This window comes from Sciurus vulgaris (assembly GCF_902686455.1).
Source record: "Sciurus vulgaris genome assembly, chromosome: 4".
Classification (NCBI taxonomy): domain Eukaryota; kingdom Metazoa; phylum Chordata; class Mammalia; order Rodentia; family Sciuridae; genus Sciurus; species Sciurus vulgaris.
This window is the reverse complement of record NC_136464.1, coordinates 180,285,957-180,309,457: the sequence shown is the minus strand read 5'-3', so window position 1 is coordinate 180,309,457 and position 23,501 is coordinate 180,285,957.

Sequence of the window (23,501 nt, the reverse complement as noted above, 5' to 3'; positions counted from 1 at the left end):
GTTGAATTTTTAATTTTTTAATTTAATTTTTGTTGCTGTTGTTGTTTGGGGGCATGAATCTAGTCCTCTGTATTCCAACTTGGCAGGAAGTAGAAATTCTACACAAGTAATTTGAACAGGGGAAATTTAATAAAAAGAAATGTTAACAAGTAATAATGTTCAATGCTAAGAAGGAAAATAGAGGCCTCCAAGGGCTATGCTATTACAACAGCAGACGGCGTCTAGCCTCCATGGAGCTGAAGGGGATGAATGAGCCAGGCACGTGGAACATGAGAAAGCAGGTCGCCCTCCCCAGGTTGAGTGAGCTTGGATGCTTTGGCAAGAACATGGTGGTCGCAGGAACAAGCAGTCAGCTGGTGGTGGAGGAAGTTGCTGTAGAAGGTTGGCAGGGACTAAGCTACTGGATTCCCTGACACCTACGTGCTGTCACCTGCATGGAAAGCAGTGTCCTGGAGGCAGAGAGGACAGCCCTGTCCCCTTGGTCCTTACCATACATCAGGGCCCTCTCCAGTGTTGTCCTTGACCAGGCTTCACATTCGATCGGTTGGAAAAACAGAGCTATCTACAGGGCTGAGAAGCACCAGCATCAGGAAGCAGAGCAAAAAGGGTGAACTGGAGAGGGAAGAGGAGGCGTTGGTACTGGATGACATAATGCAGTGCCTGGTGGTGACACTGAGTGAGGGTGACTCTGAAGTAACCGGGTCCACGTCACAGAGTCTGCACTGATGTGTAGGAAGGGTGTGTTTCCTGATTTCATTCACCTAAACGTCACAGGGTGGAAAGGCTACCTGTGGGTGTGATGTAGAACATGGTTCCCCACACGGGAGAGTGATTTAGAAGTCACGAGGGGGACTCAGAGTGGGACTGGCTTTGCATACTTTTTTCCTACTCCTTGGTCCGTCAGTATGATTCTAATGAAGGATGTACACAGTCATTATTTTATAATGCTCACAAAGCACACAAAAGAGAACAATGCAGTGTTCAAACCTGCACACTTAATACTCAAGCTATGTTTTCTTTAAGTTTTGGAATGATTAATGCTTTTGTATTAGCACCCGGGGTCAACAGAAGCTCAGTCTCTGGGTTATGGGATTATTGTATCTATGCTTCATAACTTACATATGAAGTATGTATGTACAAGTTAGTTGAATTGTGTGAAAAATTCAAGAAAACCAGAAAACTGAACAGTTTTAGAGTTGTATGTAAAATAATATGAGAAATGTTATCTTTACTTTCTATTCCTTATAAAGGAAAAATAGAGGTTGTTTATAACCATGTATTACATTTCCCCTATATAAGGTGATTACCCAATCATTCAATTAAAATATCCAAACAATTGGTTTGGGGGCCTATATAAAAACAAAATTTTGAAAAAAAAATAATATTAAATATTAAAGATCGAAATTATAAATATCAACTTATATGTGGTTTGTTCATTATTGTTTACATTTTCAAATCATTATTAAAGTATTAGGTGACTTTTTATATATTTTTATTTGTTCTAGTTAGTTGTACATGCATTTATACATTTTGATACATCATACATAAATGGAGTGTGATTTCTCATTTTCCTGATTGTACATGTTACAGGATGACACTGGTCGTGCCGTCCTACACGTACATGAGGCGGTCATGTCTGTCTCACTCTACTGTCCTTCCTACCCCATACACTTTCAATCCCTTCACTCCCCTCTACATAATCTAAAGTAACTCCACCCTTTCCTAGTGTGCCCCATGTTGTGAATTAGCATCCACATATCAGAGACAACATCGGTCTTTGGTTCTTTGGGTTTGACTTATTTCACTTAGAATGATATTCTCCAACTCCATCCATTTACCAGCAAATGCCATAATTTCATTCTTCTTTAAAGTTGAGTAATATTCCATCATGTGAGATATATATGTATAGATCACATTTTCTTTATCCATTCTTGAATTAAAGTTTGTGAATAGACTTACTTAATTCCGCACGTGTGTCACTTTCATTGCACTTGAAAGCCATACCCACCTTTAGAGCACCAGCAGTGTCGTAATACTAACAACTGCTGACTAACTTACTGAGGTCATAGGAAGCAATATCAATGAACTTGAAAAATTAGTGGAGCCAGGCTAGTATAAGGACAACATCTTTAATGCATTTGAAGTAAATTAAAATAGAGAATTCACTGTAAATGAAGGGCTTAAACCAAATATTAATGTTTCATGTTTATTAGGGATAATTATGAAAAAAATGCATTTAAAGTTTGGATACATGGGGTAAATGTTAATTATTTTGATTGGATGGCTAGACTTCCAACCACATTATATTGTCACCAAAAAAGCCTAGGAAACTGTTTTCTGCTTTCAATTGTTCTACACCAAATAGCCTTCTGACAAAGTGGACGTGGTTCTTTCAGTATATCACTACTTAGCAAATTGCTTATTTATAAAGCACATGTGGTTCCAGATAAAGGGTTATGGGTTGACCTGTCATTTTTTGTGGGTCAATCAATCTGATTCAAAATTCAGTCTGTGAGAAAGGTTTTTGTGAGAAATTCACATTTTATTCTCCTGAAATATTTCAGCTGGAATTTCTCTGTCCATCTATGTTCCACATTTTTGGACTTCATTCTGGTTGTGAAATATAACCAACTTTTCATGTACTGTAAAGCAGAAGCTTAGCAAATACTCAATAAATGTGATTAATGAAAACCTCAAACTGGTCATTTGATTATAAAATGAACCTAGGCTTGAATTATAGCTTTTAATGATCTCATTGTCCATGTGGGTCAAAGCCATCTTCTCCTCACACATATGTATCTTCTGACTTCAGTCAGTATGGAAAGAGAAGCCTGGTGTTTTCTGGATACAACAAAGCCAAGGAACAAACCAGTTGGTAATATGTCTATGCTTGTATAAATGAATCTCATAAAATTAATTCAGTACATTAACAGTAATTCATTAAATTTGTATCATGAGTCACAAACAAAAGTAACCTTTAGAAGTGCATATGTGAATAATACATGCTGATAAGATGCTCGCAGATCAATGAATTTTAAGATGCTTTTAAATATGGTCATGGATAGACACAGTTTCACGTAACTATACACAATTGGGACAATAAACTTATCATTTTAGGTCTGTATTTTCAGTGTCAGGTAATAATCCAAAAATATCAGATCTCTAACACACTTCTTCACACCAGCTTAGATAAATTATGAAGCATTTCCAGTTCACTTTGTAAGTGACTTCAAAGGCTCTACGTGTTTATGTTGAGTTTCAAGTGGAACAGATACGGCAAGAACAGAATAGTGCCTATGTACATTTGGCATGTAACAAATGTGTTCTGCAAATCAAAATAAGAAATGCATGATATGAAATTAATAGGACAATATGTTTCCATGTCTCTTTAAAATCTTCTGCTGTATTCATTAAGCAAAGTTTGTTTAGTGCTACAGTGTTCCAGGTGTGGTACTCATCACTGATGAATACGGCGAGCATTCTTCCTGTCGCAAGGGAAAAATAATAAGCAAGCTAAAAGAGCAAATTGCATTTTAGTTCATAAATTGTAAATGCAATGTGGAAAATGAATCAGGGCAGAGGTACCAGATGACCAGGCTGTTGAGTCACTTTCAACAATACCAGGAGCAGCTTGAGAAGATTGGCTGAGATGGTGTCTTAACAAAGACCTAATGGAGGTAAAGCAGTGAGCTCCCAGAGACCGGGAAGGACGAATGACCGGGGAAAAGCAGGCAGAGGCCCTCAGGTGGGAGTGCTGCTGTCATTTCAGAAGGTCCTTGGAGCACAGTGTAGAGTAGAACAAATGGGAATTGAAGCCACAGGAGACACAGAGACACTGCAGCATAAGCTCTCCAGATTTTACCCTGGAGGGGAGAAACCACAGGAAAATCGCAGGCAAGTCGTGGGCCCTCCACACTCTTGGGCCATCCGACTGTACTTCTGTAGATCTTCATTCTAGTTTCCAAGATGACTATTTTACTTTCTTTTGTATTCTTAAAGTTTTCTTGACCCTCCCATGTGATGCACTGCCCAATTTTATTCTCAGTTGACGGCTCAGTTCCCTGGGAAAGCCAGAGGGGCCAGGAGATTTGCACAGGCTCCCACAGGGGCTGCATCTTGTCTTCCCATCCTCCGTCTCCAGGGAGGAAGCACTCCCGGGCCACACCTCCACCTGGTGCCAGGCCCAGCCCTCTGTGCTCCTTCCTGATTCACCTGTGCTCCTGTTACCTGACCGTGTCATCTGCAGCAGGAGGAGGGTTTGCAGAGGCCTAGGGCCAGCGTGGGCGAGCTGAGTGATCTGAGAGCCTTAGGCGCCTCTGTAACTGACACACTTAGGGGTAAGTGACGTGATGAGCTTCGTATGATTATCTGAGGAAATCAGATGTTCTGAGGAAGAGCCAATGGTGAGAAGGGAGAATCGGGTTTGTCTACTTACTCCTGTCAGTGTATGCAGACTACCATCCAGAAAGCCATGCACTTCAGCAGTGGCTGCACCAGCTGCACCACAGGTGGGCCTGGGCTCTCTTCTTCTGGTTTAAACAATCAGTCTCCTCAGCTATGTTTCCTCACACAGACTAGCCAGCACGGCACGGCCCTGCGAGCGGCTTGGTGAGGGAGAGAAGGGAGCTTGCTCCACATGCTGCACCTATGGCAGCTGAAACACAGCTGAGCCAGACGGAGGAGGCCCAAGTCCCCGCAGAAGCACAGGGGTCTTCAGGAGCTCCTTCCCTTTCCTATTTCTGAGCAGGTTAGGGGTTGGACATGCCAGGGACTCTCAGAAATTGCTTGGAAACCTCTTCAGTGGGTGAGTTGACACCAAGCAAACACACACAAGTACGACAGGTATAAATGATGAAGACATGATTTTAACATATACCTAACAATAGTCCACAATATTATTTAAATAGTGCCTACAATCCCCAGAATAGAAATATTCATGGATTCCTCTCTTATTTAAGGGCTAGTGGAAATGGCCCCTGGGAAAGGTAGGTGAGGTAGAAACACTGAAAAATCGAACTGCCATTTTCTACAGAAATTAGAACTTTGGTGTGAACGTCTAAATGAGGGAGGTGATCTAAACATGGTTCCTTCTCCACCATTCTCTGGAAGCACAGCTACTTCCTAGGAACCCAGGTCTAGGAGATTTAACTAAATACTGTGAGAGACTCCTGCTCTGGGGATCCACTGGTTTTCAGTCTGAAAATCAAGTGGAACATGAGATGCCCTGTTCTCACAATGCAGATTAGAAGAAAAGCCCATCCTTTTCTCAAATGTGATAGAAATCATGGGCGATGAATCTCACTTAATATCAGGGCAAACAAAAGTTCCCAGGTATTGCCATCTAAGTATGAGCAAAAGGAAAAATAATCAAAAGGACTCTGCAGACATAGCACCATATGATAGTGCAAGCAACTATATAGGCACCATCGCGGCTTGTCCCCATGACTGGCAGGAAGTTCTTGTGTTCAGTGACAGCACACATATTCCATGTATGACAATAAAGAAACCAAAAAAAAAAAAACCAAAAAACTTCTCCCTGTCCTGAAGAACTGCACTCTCTTTTTGTTGGCATCACTTACCCAGTGTTGAAAGTCAGATACCTCTTTAGTGACTAGTTTAATTTTTAACAGCTATAAGTAGCCTTATCGTTTTAACTCCACAGAAAACACGACTTGCAAATGCGGTGTGTTGGACAAAATAAAGTCCTTCCTTTGCATTTAAAACCAAAAACAAGCAAACAACCCTCCCTCCTGGAATGCAGTTTACTTTATAAAACCTCTTCCTGCCGCTCCAGTTTGTTTAGTGTTGTGTTGATAAACCCAGAGATGACTGACAAATGCATCTCCTAATTGTCCTTAGAAGATGGCTTCCTATAGCTCCAATTTGTGCGGTGTTAATAAGCCCAGAGATGACTGAAGGCACATCTCCTAATGATATCTATAGAACATGTTTTAAGAAACCTTACAAATTGGATTTATTCTTGATAATTCTTCTATTCCTAGAAAATATCTATTTCTATCCCTTCAAGTGCTTAATTGAAAATAATCCACTTGGACAGTGTTACTGAAAACAGACTTTGCTTTCCTAGAGATTCGTTGCTTTTTACTCAAGAAATAGTGTTTATGGACAAAATAGAATGTATAGATGGGTTTGTGTTGGACTGAATAATGGATGTGTAGGTATGTGTATGTGGTTCATACATCTGAATCTATGTATTTGATTTTGTACTTTAAATGTGACAAATGTTTTGGCAAAAACCTTTTTGTTGTTTACAAAGTAATCAACTAAGGAAACCTATCATTAAATAAAAACAACAAAAGAAAGCAACAGTATACATTAAAGAAGAATTACCTAAGAACTTAAAAATCCATGACAGGAGAGGACACATAGAAGGAGACACGAGAGGTTCCCTCAGGCAGAATGTAGTCCACTGAGATCTGAAATACTGCAAAACAGTGATAGTATATAGATTTGCCTTACTACTGAATTGAGGGCATTCTTCAGAATCACTGGGAGGTGCATTAAAAGCAGAATGTGGGGTCCTGCTCCCAGTGTGTCCAGCTCAGTAGGTTGGGGCCACCTGAGAAATCATCTGCGGTTTGGCCAAGTTCCCAGGTGATGCCGACAGAGCTGGTGTGTGGAGCACATCTTGAAAACTATTTGTACAGGGACTGGACGAAATGACAGGAAGTAGCGTTGGGGAAGGAAGAATGTAAACACGTGGCAGCCCACGTAAGAATAGAGAAGGTTGACTCAGTGAAATGAGAGCCCGGAAGTCATTAAGGATCTGTGCCGATGAAGATGCTTTCCTGATATAAAGACAAGGCTTTAATCTGAACTCCAAAACTCACACTTAGAGATTTCTTTTCAATGGCCTTTGATCCATTCCCAGACTAAAAATGAAAAGTATACCACAAATATAACCCCTTAGGCTTTGGATATGGTTTAAAAACTGAAGCGTAGACACCTGCCTTGTTCTCCATGGTCATTCTTCAGCACTCTAGGCAGGAACAGGAAGCCTATGATGAAATGGCAGAAGAGCCGAGCCAGACCCAGACGGCTGGAAGACAGCACGATGACATGGTCTACCCCAGACTTTGGGGACAATGTGGGAAGCAGGTACCCAGGTTTGTCATGCAGAGAGGCACAGGCACACATCCTAACTATGAACGAACTCGGCCAGAAGGAAAAAGACTGTTTCTTGTCAATAAAAAATGGTCCAAGAACAGTTACATAAAAGCAATTGAAGAATTGATGAAGTTGATGTCATGAATTCTAGTTAATATTGAGTCAATTTAAATATTAAAAACAGTACTAAAGGATGGGGGAAATTCTGGTTACAGAATTCAATACCAATGAAACAGAACTCGAGATGCAGATTATTCTGTAAGAGACAGAATTGGAATGAAAAGAGAATGTGTAAAGGCATTAATTAGTCTCCTTTTCCATAGCATATTCTAATATTGAGAAATTATTATAAATAAGAACATAATGATCTTAACTCAATGCCCTTAAGGAAATATTTTTCAACACCCAAAAATCATATCTTGAAATATTATACAGCAATTTATGCTATTTTTTTTAGTTTTTAAGTAAATTTACTTAATTCTTTAACATAACACAAATTGCTATTAAAAATACATATGTTGTATGATAGTAATTTGCATATACTTTTATCTATCTTCTGGTCACTGTGTGTATCCATTCATTTGTACATATTTATATGAACATTTGAAGATTCCTGGAGTGCTGTGCACCTCACATTATTCTGTATGTTTCTGGAGGAGAGAAGTGGTAGGGGTTGTGATTCTCATTTTGTCTTCACTAGGATGTGAAGTACCCTTCACATTATGTGCATTCTTTATGTTGTGTGTATTGGTTGTGCACAAAAATATTACTTTTCACTGGAAATGTAAAGAAACTTAACAAGAAATTTCTTGTGGGAAAAACCTAATTGAACTTTTTTGATAAACGAATTAACCATATTATCTTTCTGGGAACAAATATCAATGTGAATTATTTAATTATGCTAGCCATTAGAAATACCTCCGGAGTGTGTCATATCTGCAATTAAGCCAGGCACAACTCAACAGGGTAATCATAGAAAGCTAAGAGTGGAGTGTGGTGAGGTGTGTGTGGGGGGTATGTTGTGTGTGTGTGTAAATTTGTATTGGCTATGGCACTGAGGTTGTTAAGAAAGCTAAAAAGAGTTTTTAAAATAATCTTTGGTTGCACCTGATGTAGATTCCTACCGTTCATGGAATCATACATGTACATAGGGTAATGATGTCTGTCTCATTCCACCATTTTTCATACCCCTCTCATTTCCCTCTACCTAAAGTTCCTCCATTCATCTGTCATGCCCCCACTCCCCACCCCCATTATGAATCATGATCCACTTACCAGGGAAAACATTCAGCCTTTGGGTTTTTGGGTTTGGCTTATTTCACTTAGCATGATGTTCTCCAAATCGAAAAAAATTTTATAAAAATAAATACATAAATAAATAAATAAAAATATTTTTTGGTACCTAACTAATACTGTCTAGAGAACCTTCATGAAGTTTTTTTTTTTTAATCACTTTTTTAATAATGGGATTCCCACTATTAACTATACTCTTATAGTACACAAAATGTATGTAAAAAACATTAAAAATGAGAGCTTCTCTGTTTCAGAATACTGTAATAAAGAGTCTCATTTACTTAATTTTCCCTGGCCCTGAAATAAGGGCCTGTCTGAGTCCCACAGGTGACCTGACTCTCAGTGGGAGTGTTTCCGGGTCACAGAATGAGTACATGCCCAGAAGAAGGAAGACTTTCAGGAAATAATCTCATCTCTGGTCCTAAGAAGGTAGTCTGAGCATTCTCACTTACATCCCAGGCCTACTTTACTTATTCATATTTCAACTTAGATAATTATGTGCTTTAAAAAATTTTTTCATGAATGCACTAACAGTGCTTTAAAATGTATGAGCAACAGAATGGGTATAGGAGAAAATAAATGTGTAGCTATTGAATAATTTCAAATAATTCAATATAAATCATTATTTTCATAGTATGTGGGTATGTGTATAACTACTTACATATGCATTTCTTGTAACCAGTAATTTTACTCAATAATTATTTGTTGTAATTTTTCTAACAAATATTAAATTTGTGGATTCTTTGATTTTAACTCATTTCAACAACTCCATTATATTATTTAGACATAGACCTCAATCAGGAAATTGAATTAAAAGACACATGGTTCTATACTAACTAACCAAGTTTAGAGTACCGAAAAATTATATGAACTCACATTATAGAATACATTGCAAAATAGATAAAATTTCCAGCAGGGGGTTGGGGTAGGGTAGGGACTGAGATTTAAGGAGTACAGTTATTATCAGAAGTAACCTAAATGTCATATTTTTTCTTATAAATAAATTTATACCATGTCAAGAACATGAAAATATAAATCCATCATGAATAAAATCATGGAAAAAATCTAATTGTTAAACCTGTGAGAGTTTCACATTACTTCGGCAATAAACAAAATTTTGTGAGGTTCCATAAATCTTCTCGGAGAAGCTTTAATAGCTATACCATTATTGTTTTCTCTAACTAGATAAACATTTATTAGTGAAGCCCAAATATTGTCCTGTAATTTCTACTTTGATTCATATGCATTTTTCTACTTTAAGCATATATTAAGGAACAGTAGCAGTAGGTCATTCAACAGCACAATTTTTGGAAAACACTATTGAAAGGAGAAATATAAATAACCTAAATTAGAGTTGGGTTCAGTCTATAATATCTTTTTATAAGAATGAGGTAGGTCATAACCAAGTTTGCTGTGTAGAAATCACATCGCTGGGATTGTACCACGTGGGGACTCTGGAGTTTGCTAAGACTGGAGACCTGTTTAAGTCAGCATTTTCAGTGTCATGACCAAAAGACCCGAGAAGAACAATTAGAGAAGAAAAAGTTTCTTAGGAGCTCACGGCCTTAGAAGTCTCAGTTCATCAATGGCCAACTCAATTCCTTGAGGCCCAAGATGAGGCGGAACATCATGGCAGAAAAACACGTCAGATAAGTGGGCCATATATGTGGTACCAAGAAGCACAGAGAGGGAGACAGTTCCCCTCAGGGACAAAATATAAACCCCAGGGGCATGCCCCCAGAGACCCAGCTCCTACGGCCTCACCCTACCTGCTTGGAGTCACCACTGGGTTAATCCCTACCTGGGCATTGATGTACTCATTAGGCCGAGTTTCCCATAACCCAATCATTTCTCCTCTAACTTTCTTGCATTGTCTCACACATGAGCTTCTGGTGAGCAACACATAGCTAAACCATAACAATAGCTATAACAATAGAACTAGAATGTCAGTGTTCTGCAGACTGAAGTCCCAGCTCAGGTTGTCAATGGAGGAGATTCTTTCTGAGAGCTACGAGAGAAAGGTTGCTCCATGCCTTTTTACCGGCTTCTGGTGCCTCGATGGCAGTCTTTGTTGTTCCTCAATTATGGATGCATCACTCTTGTCTTTGCTTTCATCTCCACATTGCGTCCTTCCTGTGTGCAGGTCTGTGTTAGAATTTCCAGTTTTCATAAGGACAACAGTCATAGAAAATGAGGGGACCACCCTACTCTAGCTTGTGCACACTTTTCCCATTTATGTCTTTAATGACTTCTTTCCAAATAAGGCAATATTCTGAGAGGTACAAATGGTCTGTACTTGAGCAGAGGGATTTTGGTGGGACACAATTCAAACTATAACAAGAATCCTCTGTTAATTATAAATGCTTTGATTTCTGAAATGCAACTAGAAATGTGATTCCTGGAAGCCAGAGAGCAATCCTGGTTCATATGTCAATCACAGAAGAGCTACATTTATTTCTAGAGTTGGGATGAGGACAAGTATGTGAGTGATCTGCCTAGGCATTTGCAGGAGACAAGGAGGATTCAGATTCCTTTGCACTGCTAGAGTTCTAATCCTCTTCTGGGCGGAAAAACCCAAAGACCCTGAACTCAAGTGTGTACCAGGTGCCAGGGACCCAGGTGTACTTGATAGGTGATCTAACACTCATAACAATTTAAGAATACAGGCAGAACACAACTTAGATATACGGAAGATTAAATGAGTACTTCAACAGATCTTATCACAAGGGGCTTTGACTCCTGGTTCCAGCAAGTTTAGGAGTTTGGACTGATGAAACCTTGTCACATGGAGCCTATGCCAGTCCTCACTGGAGAGAAATGATCCATCCATTTTAGAGTATTTGTCTATTCGAAAAGCAGTTTCCTGGCATTTTAAGCTGTATTCAATCAAATTTTGCTTAGAGTAAAATGGTGATAACCTTAAAATAATACTGGATGAGCTCACGAATAATTAGTGATCAAGTGCTACAACAAGATATAAGGCCAGTCGTAGCCCACACAGGTTAAGAAATTGAAAATTTAAAAAGTGCCACTTAGTTAGCCAGCCTTAGAGAGCAGCTTATCAACCTGAACTCTGCTTCAGAGCCAAAATTAAAGGGAAAAGCAACCTCTAGTTCAAAAAGAGAGCAGTCTGCAATCCCCATGGGTGATGACATTGACAGGCAGCAGCTATATTCTCCCGAGAGGAGGGATGTGGACACATTCTGCACTGGGCAGAATCTGAGCAGTTCCCAGTACTGAACAAGAAAACCAACGAAGGTGCAGACAGATCTTTTACCGCTCCCTGGAAACAATGGTGGCACCTGCTGACTTGTCTGAATTTAGGCAACATGGGCTAGGATATCAAGGGATGTGATTGTACGTACCCGATCAACTAAGATGCGCTATGCTTTCCATACATACAAAAATACATGAAGTTTCGCAGAAATGACTTTCCACTGGCTAAAATTAAATTTGCAGGCCCAGACCCTGAAACACCCCACAGATTTAACAAAGCGTGTCTATAAACAAGCGTGCCACAAAGCTGTGCTTCTTTACATAAAATATAGCGATTGCTTGAAAGTGAACAAGAATATAACTGTTGTTAAAATTTGTCATTCTCTGACAGCTATCTGAGCAGACTCATGAAGACATCTGGGCAGACTCATTATTAATTAGTCAGAACTAAGTGGCAGTCACTCCCTATTGGATATTGGCAACCAGCATAAGGAGTTTATCCTGATTTGCTACCATTACTTCTGACCAGAAATCATATTCTCTGCCCATGACATTTAGATTTGGGAAAATTTAGCCCCGTTGTGTAGCATTTTCACCTGCCTTATTAGTCCTAAGCAGCAGGAAGGACACAGGAGTGGTATGCCTTCAGGACTCTTAGACTTAGTGTGCAGGCAGCCAGAATTTAACAGCCAGGTTGGTTGGGAAAGCAGTGGTGAGGAGATGGATCGGCGCTCCAGTTCTTCCATGACTGCTGCCGGAGTGGAGTGTGGTCAAGCACTCTGTACCGACCACATTTCTTTCACGTGTTTTGACAGTAGTAATGATCATATTTCGAATTTGTCCCGGAAGACTTAGAAAACATTGGCCGAGATCCACACTGTTTTTCTCCCAAGAAGGTGTGAGACTTTGGAGCTCCATTTCAGCTCAGGGTTAGTGAAGCAAGAGGGGTGGGGGTGGCAGTGGCTGGTGTCTACATTCAGAATACCCGGACATGATGGATCACGGTAATTATATGATGTTGCTAGGGAAATTAGATTTCTTGTGGAAGCGCCTTAGCCATTTAGCAAAGGTCGATTTAACACTAAGTCTGTGGATTAAAGAACGGTATGATTCATGGCTCCATGCTGCTGACTGTAGGGGGAAGATGGAAGGAAATGTGATTCCCCCAACTGAGGAGAGGCTGTAGGCCACCGGCATGGGGGCGCGGGATGGGTAGTAAGTGGGTATGGGAAGCACTTGGATAAATGAATCGTAAGGCACCTGTTACTCCAGCTGCTCATGGGTATTGCCCACAGCCACCCACACTTGGGACAAGAGGAGATCAAGCTGGTTCAGGAAAGCTCCCTTCTAGTACTCACCTTACTCTTCCAGTCACTGAACTCCCAGGCCAACCAAGAACAGTACACCAACACTGCTTAGTTCTGCCTCTCCAGAAGGAAGCCTTACGGGGGCACAAAACCACTACTAGGGAGGATAGAAGGATATCACCTTTCCCTCAGGAGCATCGGTGGCATTGACCTGGGGACTTGACTGACACATCGAAGGATGGACATTGAGTGTACTTATTCCTAGAATTGTCCACAGTCTGAGCAGAGAAGGTAACAAGAACCATCTATCTGGGAATTCTGAGGATACGAGTTCTTATTAGTTATTCCCCAACATTTCAAGAACACAAGAAGGGACAGCAGACATCTCAAGCTAATCTTTCTTTGTAAGTTGGAGATAGAAAATTTTCATGCAAGGTTTTACCTGTCCAGAGTTCTGCAAACCCTTCTGTATCCAGTATTAGAATTTTAACAATGGAGATCTGCAGAACATAGCAATAAATGGGGTGAACAAAAAGATATACTATTCAGTTGTAATAGTTTAGCAAGATAATTTAGTTAACTGACTATTATCCTGTAGAAGGAACTTAGTAATATAGGAAACTGGCCCTAATTATTTTAACCAAAGTAATAATAATTACCCAAACTCCCACGGTTAGGAGAGTTGAACTCCCAGGTAATTCAATGTAATCCTTAAAAGCAGTTTACTAACTCCAACAAAAAAACTTGACCTTGCTTCCTGGCCACTGTGACTAATCAGTCTTGATTGTCTTTATATGGAATCATTTTGTCATTTACTATTGGAGCATACTTCTCATTCCACTACTCTGTACTCATTTGCACACACAAAAGACATACCACACCCTAGATAAGCAGGTTTGGAAGTGTCCTCACAGCTAGGTCTCAGAGACAAGCATTCATTCATGCCACTTTCACACTAAAGGAGCAACTTGCGTAATGGTGATCGTTTAAGGATAACCCGCACAGTGTGGTGGTCTCACCATCTTACAAGGAATTGTCAGAAAGTGTAATGATACGCATGTTCTGATCTCGAGCCCAGAGACCCCTCATTGTCTCTCATTCTTCTAAGAGAATACCTTTCTCTCTGCATCATATATGTTTCCATGAGTCTGGAACCAAGGGAATGAGCCCCATTACTTCTTTTTTTTTTTTTTAATTAATTTTTTTTATTTTTACAGACATTTTGATTCATTGTACACAAATGGGGTACAGCTTTTCATTTCTATGGTTGTACAGAATGTAGATTCACACCATTCGTGTAATCATACATATACATAGGGTAATACTGTCTGTTTCATTCTACTATCTTTCTGTCCCCCAACCCCTCCCATCCCATTTTCCTCTACACCATCCAAAGTTCCTTCATAATTCTCTCCTTCCCTTACCATCCCCCCTTTTTATGTATCATCATCCACTTATCAGAGAAAACATTCAGCCTTTAGTTTTTTGGACTTGCCCTATTTCACTTAGCATGATATTTTCCAACGTCATTAATTTACCAACAAGTGTCATAATTTCATTCTTCTTTATAGCTGAGTAATATTCCATTGGGTATATATATATCGCAGTTTCTTTATCCAGTCATCAATTGAAGGGCATCTTGGTTGGTTCCACAATCTAGATATTGTGAATTGAGCTGCTATGAACATTGATGTGGCTGTATCACTATAAGCAAGAATCAATGAATGGGATAGATTCAAACTAAAAAGCTTTTCGTCATCAAAGGAAACAATAATGTGAAAAGAGAACCTATAGAGTTGGAGAAAATCTTTTCCACATACACCTCAAATACTGCACTAATCTCCAACATTTATAAAGAACTTAAAAAACTTTACACCAAAAATACAAAGAACCCAATCAAAAAATGGGCTAAGGAACTGGGCAGACACTTCACAGAAGAAGATATATAGGCAGTCAACAAATATATGAAAAAGTGCTCATAATCTCTAGACATTAGAGAAATGCAAATTAAAGCCGCCTAGGATTTTATCTAACTCCAATTAGAATGTTTATTATGAAGAACACAAGCAACAATAGGTGTTGGTGTGGATGTGGGGACAAACGGCACACTCATACATTGCTGGTGGAGTTGCAAATTGGTGCAGTCACTCTGGAAAGCAATGTGGAGATTCCTCAGAAAACTTGGAATGGACTCACCATTTGACCCAGCTATCCCACTCCGGCTTATATGTACAGCACCGGTACTTCTGAAAACCGTGTCATACCTATGAGGTCTTGTACACGAAATTGTGTGTTGGGTGTGGATGGACAATTGGAACCTACTCTAACTACAACTGCTAAATAAGCAGATCATATAGAGGAACCTGGTGGGTGGGTCACAGGTTGCTCCTAGGGATAATCTGATGAAGGGATACTTAAAATCCATTTTGGGACTGAGGTAGAAATCCCTAAGAAAAAGAGTAATTGAACTTAGAATTTCTACTTGAATATCAACTAGGAACATGCAGTGGAATCTGGAAATCTGGGCCAAGCATACGGCAGATGCCAAAGGTCCAAGGAAAAGAAGTGAGGTGGAATGTTTGCGTCCCAAACAGCTAAGCCTTGGGTACTGCCATTACTGAGGGGAACAGACATGAGAGGGAGCGATTTACACATCACAGACAACGCTCCCAACACACTAGGTTTGGAAAATGCATGCAATACAAAGTAGCTGAATTTACAGATTAGTCCTAGGAAATGTGTTCCTGGGTTTCTTCTATTTGGGGAACATCAATGCTCATATGATAAAATGTTTGCCTGTCTGGTTATTTCCTATAGAATAGTTTTGTTAAGATTCTTACTTAATAAGTATTGTCACTATTTTCAGGCATTTCCATGTATTTCAGGAAATCAAAAGTGTCCGTGGTTCTGGGAGAATTTTTCTGTCCCAAGTCTTAGTAGAGAGTTTGGTAAGCCATACTTTGTTCTATGGGACGCTCTTACATAAGCTGAAGAGCTGGGGACTCTGCAATTCATCTAGAAAATCTCATCCTTAGGATTTCAAAGGTGGGATTGGGTGACCCTTGGTGAATGGGAGTCTGAGTATCCTTTCTGCGACGTCACTGTAGTGAGCGGCCTTGAGGGTATTTTATGGGGTGTACTTGATGCTAAAGTCCTGATGCTGCAAGTAATGTAACCATGAAATCCAGAAAACGCAGTGGTCATTTAGACTCTCCAGCTTTCAATCTGTTTCCTGGAGCCTGAGGATTCTCCTAAACGCCTTGTGGCCCTGGACAAAGTAGGCAGGCAGCCCTTGGGCGCATACTCTCCCGTGCTAGTTCAACGACCAAACACGCATGCGCATTCACGGGTTTCTTGAAATCCATGACTCTCAACGTCTCCACGCTGTATCACTGTACTAGGTCAGATCCTGTGAGGGGGACATCAGGCCAGGAATGGCCTTTGGAACTTGGTGATATTTGGTTTAATCCAGGGATGGTATAACAAGGAGGTTTACAAAATTTATCCTTTTTCATGGGGTGGAATATACATAACATAAAGTTTACCATTTTGGTCATTTTAGTCATACAGTTCTGTGGTGATAAGAACATCCACGTTGTTGGGCAGTTTTTGCCACCATCCGTTTCCAGAAATTTCTTATCTTCCCCTGTGGCCACTGAGTGGCAGGTCTCCATCCCTCCACCAGCCCTGTCTGTGAACCTGAGTCCTCCCACTACCTTATAGGAAAATTGAACTTTGGGGCCTATCCAAGCTTATTATCTTGGTGTTGGAGCATGTGTTAGAATTTTCTTCCCTTTTTTTGTCTAACTAACACTCTATTGTTTTGTGTAGCACATTACATTGAGTCACCTGCCGTCGTACCCGAGGTTCTGCCCTTTGGTCCCTGTGCATACTGCCTCAGTGAACGTGGTGTTGCCTCAGTGAACATGGGGTGCCCACATCTGTCTGGCCCTCTGCTTCCACTTCTTTTGGGCATGGTGCAGACTCTTCTCAGGCCAGAAGCAGTGTTGCTGGGCTTTCTGATAATTCCATGGAAATGTTTTTGAGAAACGGTCATGCCATTTTCTAGAGCAGCTATACTATTTCACAGTCCTATTTTCTGAAAAACATAATTATGGACACTTGTTACTACACACACACACACACACATTCACACACCAACAATTGTGTCTTTAGTTTCTCTTAGTTAGGAAAGGCCACGTGGAAATTTTCTTGCATGAGAAAACTGTTGGCAATAGCATCTCTTCCATAAGGCAACCTCTTTGTTTCTTCCTGGTTAGACACTGTGAATCATGTATTTATGCTTTCTTCTGGCTTCAGTCTCCAAGAAACATGGAACCAAGTCCTCAGCCTTCACTTAACTCTTTATTGGTAATTTCCTCCAGCTTCATCCTACTTGTTTAATTTAATTTGTCTCCTATCTAAATTTCCTCACTTTGTTTTAATCACAAACCACACAAATCTGTGTAAGTAACTAGAAGAAAGCAGGAGACACAAAATTGAGCATATGATATTTCAATTGCTTCATGTTTAATTTCTATTAGAATATTTTGGGACTTGAGACAGAAAATCTGTACTATGCTTTTTATCAAGTAGGGTTAGAATTATAATAGACATGGAATTGCTTTGAATAATTATCTTCCTTTGAAGAAGGCCAATATATAAACAGGTTGAAAGTGTGTAGAAAAAATCAATGACAGGGTTTAAAAAATTACCTCTTGCCTAATTGCTAAGGGATATGTGTATTATTTTAATTCTATATTATTGAATAATTTATTGACATGAATAAAAAGAAAATCATGTTTCTTTTTCAGGTGAAAGTTTGATGTTTTCTGTTTTCAATGAAACTTAAGTGAACAGGAAGGGGAAAATTGTTTAAAGGCGTTTCATTTTTTAAAGTGCTAACTTAAGCTTTTGAAGGTGGTCTTCCATGTGAATTTTCAGGAAGTTTTTCTTGGGAGCACCTGGGAGCCATTGAACATAATTAGATGAGCTGAGTTTAGGCCGAGTTCCATGTGCTGGCTTGGGTGCACACACCACCCATCACTCCTGAGGAGAGAAGATGCTGGGACCTCAATTCATACAAGGTTCTGGAAGGATCCATGAGGGTGTGTATAGGACTTTGTGAACTCATAGACTTAGGGTTTTTAAGTTTAAAATCTCCTGCAACAAAGGAAACAATCAACAGAGTGAAAAGACAACCTACAGAAAGGGAGGAAATCTTAACCACCAATTCATCTGACAGAGGGTTAACATCCAGAAAATAGAAAGAACCCAAAAAATTCATCAATAGCAAAAGCAATCCAACTAAAAATAGCCAAATGATCTGAATAGACACTTCACAAAAGAAACAATGCAAATAGCTAAAAAATATAGTTCATGAAAAGATGTTCAATATCGCTACTCATCAGGAAAATACAGCTCAAAATTACAACGATGCTCTATCTCGTCCCAATTAGAATGGCTACCATCAAAAATCAAACAAAAAATAAAAATAGAAATGATCCAGGATACGGAGGGAAAACATATACTATGGGTGTTAATGTACATTAGTACAGGCACCCCGGAAAGCAGAGCTTCCATAAAAAACTGAAAGTGGAACTGCCACCTCATCCACTGTCCCACTCCGGCGTACACGTCAGGAGCAAATGAAGTCGACAACAAGACACCGGCACACCCATGTTTACTGCAGCACTGTTCACAACACCGAGACGGTCAGCCCAGGTGTCCACCAGCAGATGAATGGACCAAGGAAATATGGCACATACGCACAGTGGAGCATGACTCAACCAAAGGAAGACTGAAATGCTGCTTTTCACAGGAAAATGGGTGGAATGGAAAGACAACAGGTGAAGAATAATTAGCCAGAAACCTAAAGATAAGTAAAAGAGAAGTAAACCCGAAGCAAAGGTAAGCACTGCATATTTTCTCTTGTATGTGGAAAGGAAGGAGGAGGAGGAGGAGGAGGAGGAGGAGGAGGAAAACTGAGAGATAAAGGACTATTTAAGACAGGGAAGAGGGCTGGAGGAAGGAGTGGGAAAAGGAGGACATAAGAGGAACATGAAAAATGCATGATATATACATGTGTAGAAATTTGACATAGAATTCCATTAATGCACACAATTAATATGTTTTAAGAATTATATAAAATTCTTCAGATTTTAAAAGAAAATTATTTTCCAATATAAAGAAAAACAATATATGCATTAATACATGAAAGAAGAAATATGTTAATTCATACTAAATCAAGGCACACACAATGATCTAGTATTGATGTTTTTATAGGCGTATCAATTGCAAACTGTATTTCCTGTAAATTAATTTTTTATTTATCAAATGCCACTAATTTTACCTTACTAATTCTGTTTTTACCATTACTTCCAAGAACTTTCCTTGATAGTGTTTCTGCAATATCACTTTTCCACAATTTTATTGCCAACATTTCCAAGTCTTTTTGCTTTAAATATTTTTCTCTTCTGAAAAATATTTCTTTGAATTCATTCACTCTAAATTTAAAGCTTTTCATCTGTAAATCATCAACATAGACATATAACTATACATATGTGTGCATATATCTATGTTAATATCAGATAGATTTTTTAGTATTTTAACTGACACAAAATTATGCATGTTTATGTAATTCTGTGTGATATTTCTATGTATGTACATACTATGTAATGTGTAAAGCAGGTTCAGCATGTCTCCCACAAGTTTATCATCTCTTTGTGGTCAAAGTCTCAATTCCCTTCCAGCTCTTTGAGGCATAGAGTAGGATATTTCCCGTAGTCACCCTACTGGTGATAACAGCGCACGAGAACTCCCCGCTCTTCTAAATGCAGCCCAGCGCTCAGGGGTCCGCCTTCCCCACCCCTCCCTCCCCAGCCTGAGTTACCAGCATTCCACTCTCACATTCTGAGACGGGCTTTTTCTTAGATGATGAATGAGATCCTGCAGTGCTTGTTTTACTTGCCTGTTTTATTTCCTTTACCATCATGATCCCCAGTTCCATTCATGTTACTACAAGGGAAAAGATTCATCCTTTCTTATGGCTGAATAATATTCCACCATGTGCACAGGTACCACATTTTCTTTATCCACTCTCTCTGTGATGATTACCTAGGTGGTTTCCATTTCTCAGCTATTGTGAATAGTGCCCCAATGAAGTTAGGAGTGCAAATGTTTATTCAACAAACTATTCTTTCAATCTGTGTCCATCCCTACAGGTGAAGAGAGTTTCTTGTAAGCCAGCATCAAGTTGGGTCTTATTTTTATCAGTTAAGTTACTCCATGTGTTTCAACCGGAGAGTTTAATCCATTTACAAAGAAATCATCCACAGGTAAGTTCTTACTGCAGTCACTCCGTTATATTGTTACTTGTTGTAGGACGTTGTTGTTGTTCTTTCTTTCTCCCTCTCTTATAGACTTTTTCTGTTAGTTGATTTTCTCTAGTAGTATGTTTTGATCCCTTGCTTATTATTTTTGTTGTGTCTAATTTAGGTTCTGTTGTGGCATTATCCAAAGCTTATTTAAAAAATCACTTGATTATATATCACCTGATTATTTCAAGCTATTTTGAAATGATAGCTGATGGCTTTCCAATTGGTGATTGCTTATCATCCTTGTTTCCTCTACATACATACACTTTTACACATACACAGTTATCATTTTACCACTAGAGATAAACGAATGCCTTCACCACTTATCGAAGACCTTAGTAAATGTTTTACTATCACCGAGTTCACATAAAATATAAGGAACATATTTAATTAAATTTTCTTTAATTCTAAGTATTTTATTCTTATCTGTTTATTATTAATCAAAAGTGATACATTATTGTCCATATTGTTCTATTCAGTTAGTTACAATCATACTTCTTATTTTTGTTACACTTGTTTCATTTGAATCTCTAAAACTTAATCTCAAGTTATTTTCGTCCTACCTGAAGGAAAAACTTTTGTTTCTCCCATCACTGTGTCTCCAGTACAGGCAAATGCTCTCAAGTCTCTCTGGTCTGAGTGATTTTCCTTCCTTGTTAAAGATACTTTGCTGGGTATAAAATTATGAATTGGAGGTTAAGTACTCTCAGTCAGTTTCAGTTTTCAATGATTTCTCTTGTGAAATCACCCATAAGGTCTATTTTGATTCTCTAAGCTCATCTCTGTTCATTTTGATTGCTTTTAAAATTTTCTGTCTTCCTTTTTCACCTCTCCTTCCAGCTTTGCTCTGTATTTCTCAACACAATGTCTTCTCCTTTCCTTTCCCCTTCCTTCCTTCCTTCCTTCCTTCCTTCCTTCCTTCCTTCCTTCCTTCCTTCCTTCCTTCCTTTCTTTCTTTCTTCCTTTCTCTTTCTTTTTCTTTCCCTCTTTCTCTCTTTTATTTCTTCCTTTTTTCTTACTTTTTCATTTGAAATCAAGATGAGGGTTCATAGGATTTTATGAGTCTTTGAATTAGACTATTTCATTTGTCTTTGAAAATCCTTAGCCACTGATTCTTCAGATAGTGCATCTACTTCACCTCTTCACATCTTCTGGCACTGTAGATAATTTTGCTTTAGCCATCTCCACTGCACTGTCTCTGACCCTCCTCTCTCTAAGTTGAACCTTTTAATTCTCCACTGCTTCTCTGCTTTATTATTTTGTGGCTATATTCCAGGGTATCGGAGGCTAATGTGTGACTTGCCTACACACCATGCCTAAACTGAACTTTTGTTGTCGACATTCGGTTTTTAGTTTTAAAATTGGTTCTCACTTTTTACATGTCTGCTATTTCACTACTATTTTGATATCAAATTAGGCTTATAGAAGAAATGCAAAAGCAGTCTCCATATTCGCTACACCCCAATTCCCTGTATGTTAAAAGGTTTTGTCTCTTACAAAACATTCACCAGAAGAAGATTAATCTCAAGATCAGACTAATGCCATTACCTACAGCAAAGCACTTAGTCACACTTCACTAGTTTTTCCCGCTCACGTTCTTGGTGTGATCCTCATGCAGTTTTAGAAACTGTATCACATTCATTTTTGTGTCACCTGAGTTTCCTCACATCTGTGACGGTCACTTGGCCCCGACTCGTCTTCCACACCCTGGACACTTTGGGTACCTGCCAATTAGCTCCTTTGCACAATGCTCTAGGTGTGGGTCTGTCTGTTCCTCCTGATGTGCCTGAAGCCAAGCATTGTGGGGAAAGCAGCCACAGGGGCTCCTCGGTTCCCATTCACTCTGAGCCTTGTCAAGCTGTCTTGGTTTGGGTTCCTCTTTTCTCAATAGGAAAAGAGACCAAGGAGCAATGACTGCTGAGAGGTGGCATGTCCCCAGGCTGTGGCGTGGAGGGCACAGGTGGTGGGGAAGCTAGGGACACCAGGTGGGGCCATCGGGGACTCAAGGGAGGGGTTGTCCCCCTTTCCTTTCACTCCCCCTTTCCTACTTTCTCTGAGATATTCAGAAGAGTGTGTGTGACCTTTCTGTCCTTCTGGTGTCAGGGAGACCAGACTGTACTAAAGTTATTATTTTTTCTCCCTATAGAGAACTTGGATGGGGACAGAAAGGGCAGGGGGCCCTGGGGGCATGAGGAGAGGCTGGTTCCGTACCACCAAGCGGGAGCTGCATCCTCTTCTATTACAGTGCACCAACTCCTGGGGGCACCTGGACAAAATGTTAGAGCTTTGGTTTACCTGAAGCTGTAGAGCAAAAAGCAAAGTGAACAATGCCAACGTGGGTGGTGTAAGCTTTGTGGGTTCATTGGCTCTGAAGTCACTGCCGTACGGCCTTTCTGATAGGAACCTGTGGCTTGCTAACCTAAAGATAGCAAAGTCCCCTTGACTATCCTAGGTGAGCACAAGTAAGTTCACGACTTTGGTAGCTTGACTCAAGTCTACCTTTCCTCTGTCAGATCATTAGCAGAGAGAAAAAGAGGGACTCTCCTCCTGGCCCCCTCTATGCAATTCTCAGGCAAAGCATTAGCTACCAGATTTCCGGATATCTTCTCTTTTCTCCCAAATGAGCTCACAGGACCCTTCTCCCTTCTCTCACAGAAAACCAGCCATGTCTCCCCCACCACACTACCAGAGCGTCTGATTTGCTTGTGGCTCACCCATGAGTAGACAGATTCACTTATCACTGGCTCAGGAACGAGAGAGATGAGAATCCCACATCAGAGATGACACTCTGCATCACTCACAGAGCATCAGGCCATTGTTTATGCCCTCTGCAAGGTACAGGGAGGACTCCCTGGTGGCCACAGCACATGGAAATCTGCTCTCCACGGGAGGATCAATGAGCTCGGCAAAACTGCTGTTTCACAGCAAGCAGCAAGGGAGGCTGCTCTGTGACTCAGAGGAACTCGGCAGGTCCACATTCCCTCAGGTGCACCCTCTGCAGGCACTGTCCCCATCAATGTCCCAGGTAAAGGGTGGCCATAGACTTAGATTCTCACCATCGCCAGCAAGGACGAGCAGGGGTTTTTAGGGTGCATAGCCATTGCCTTGCCCAGTATGGTGGTGCATTAATATCCACGAGAAAAACATGCAGGTTTAAATGTGTAATGGTGAAAGAAAAAAA